The following is a 2,889-nucleotide window of genomic DNA, read 5'->3' on the forward strand; positions in this document are numbered from 1 at the left end:
AGAACATCAAAAGGAGAGCGAGAGAGTGAATCAACAGATTGAGAAGATAACGTCAAAAAATTAATCAAAATGAAACAGGGAGGAAGAAAAATAACATAGAAATAAAAGATACCGAAATAAAGAAAGACTGACACTATTGGTAGACTGACACTATTGGTAGACTGACACTATTGGTAGACTGACACTATTGGTAGACTGACACTATTGATAGACTGACACTATTGGTAGACTGACACTATTGGTAGACTGACACTATTGGTAAACTGACACTATTGATAGACTGACACTATTGATAGACTGACACTATTGATAGACTGACACTATTGGTAGACTGACACTATTGGTAGACTGACACTATTGGTAGACTGACACTATTGGTAGACTGACACTATTGGTAGACTGATACTATTGGTAGACTGACACTATTGGTAGACTGATACTATTGGTAGACTGATACTATTGGTAGACTGACACTATTGGTAGACTGATACTATTGATAGACTGACACTATTAGTAAGACTGACACTATTGGTAAGACTGACACTATTAGTAAGACTAACTCTATTGGTAGACTGGCACTATTAGTAAGACTAACTATTGGTAGACTGACACTATTCGTAGACTGACACTATTAGTAAGACTGACACTATTGGTAGACTGACACTATTAGTAAGACTAACTATTGGTAGACTGACACTATTGGTAGATTGACACTATTGGTAAGACTGACACTATTGGTAAGACTAACACTATTGGTAGACTGACACTATTGGTAGACTGATACTATTGGTAGACTGACACTATTAGTAAGACTGACACTAGTAAACTGACACTATTAGTAAGACTGACACTATTGGTAGACTGATACTATTGGTAGACTGACACTATTAGTAAGACTAACTCTATTGGTAAGACTGACACAGTAAACTGACACTATTAGTAAGACTGACACTATTGGTAAGACTGACACTATTGGTAGACTGACAGTATTGGTACTGACACTATTAGTAAGACTAACTCTATTGGTACTGGCACTATTAGTAAGACTAACTATTGGTAGACTGACACTATTCGTAGACTGACACTATTGTAAGACTGACACTATTGGTAGACTGACACTATTAGTAAGACTAACTATTGGTAGACTGACACTATTGGTAGACTGACACTATTGGTAGACTGACACTATTGGTAGACTGACACTATTAGTAAGACTAACTTATTGGTAAGACTGACACTAGTAAACTGACACTATTAGTAAGACTGACACTATTGGTAAGACTGACACTATTAGTAAGACTGACACTATTAGTAAGACCGACACTATTAGTAAGACTGACACTATAAGTAAGACAAACAGCCAAATTATACAACAGTCGAAAGTCTACCAGAGAAATGAGGCAGTAAAGACTTATTTACACGCTCGTAAACCTTAGAGTAAGAGGGACACACACACAGGCACCACCAAACACAGAAAGTGGTGACCAGCAAAGTCACTTTCATAGGTTAACTGGTGAAACAGACGAGCGACTCGACCCTCCAGTGATGGGAGGGATAGGGTGGGAGATGGTGGTGATTGGGTGGGGGATGGGATGAGGAATGGTGGTGATGGGGCTGGCGATGGTGGTAATGGGGAAATGTGGTTGTAGAGGGGGAGTAGTGAAGAGTGAAAGTGATCGTTAGAGACTGTGGTAGTTGCGATGGTGTAGGGGCTGTAATGGTGGTATATATATATATATATATATATATATATATATATATATATATATATATATATATATATATATATATATATATATATATATATATATATATATATATATATAATCCTGACTGATAATTCTGAAATTCTGAAAGTTAGATAATTTGTTTTCGAGCTTGTACAGAAACACAAATGTATGTGTACAAGTGTGTGTACATTATTCCGCATGCGTGCCTCTTGTGGTCTTTAGGCAAACATACAAGTTACACAAAACGTGCTTCATCCAAACGTCCGTCGTGACGTCACACATCTTCCAATCACCCGAGCCTCAACCTTGCTCAACAACCAATGACAGCTATCAAGAGGCAACACGAATCTACACTGCCAATCACCAATGACGTCACACATACTTGCAGACCTTTAAACCTGACCTCACAGATGTAAACGGTTCATGTCAACCTTCAATATCATGTCAGATATCTCGGCCACTGACAGCCGTAACCTATGTGTTCTGAGACATGTCACTGACCATGATTACCGACTCGCAAAACGACGATCAGCATCGCAGTAATCAAAGCCAACCTATTACATATAGAATACCAACACACTAATAATTCTTTTGTTAATTACAAGAGAGGTGTAATTAAATAATTTCTCCTGGACAAGTGACATCAAACATGCCAATTAACCGGTCACCTCCCGCTCATGCCAACCGTCACACTCTACAGAACTAACTATCGTTGATCGAGGTAATCTAAGGCATTACACAGAGCCCATCACAGACTGCGGTTAAGCAACTTCAGACATAAAGAACAATTTCCTCCCTCAGCGGGTCAACGGAGGTGAAACAATGGGTCTATTAAACCCCACCATTGAAGAGGGAGGAGGTTGAAGAGCTGCCATTACAACCACTGCAAATAACTACATGAATACGAGGAAAAATGGGACAAAAACGAGGGGAAAATGGGCTAGTCTGTGGTCTGAATGTGTAATTATGTCTGTGTGTTCCCCGCAGCGAGCGATTCAGGGGCCTCTCTACCCCCTACCTGCCGGGTGCAGTGAGGAAGTCTTAGTACAGGCGGCTCCTGGGGTGAGTTGAGGGGAAACACGAAGTTCATTGTCGGGAATGTTGTAGTATGTGGGGAAAGTGTTTTATTTTATGACGAGTGTGTGAGGGAAGGGAAAAT

The sequence above is a fragment of the Homarus americanus genome, unplaced genomic scaffold (assembly GCF_018991925.1).
Source record: "Homarus americanus isolate GMGI-L3 unplaced genomic scaffold, GMGI_Hamer_2.0 scaffold6317, whole genome shotgun sequence".
Taxonomy (NCBI): Eukaryota; Metazoa; Arthropoda; class Malacostraca; order Decapoda; family Nephropidae; genus Homarus; species Homarus americanus.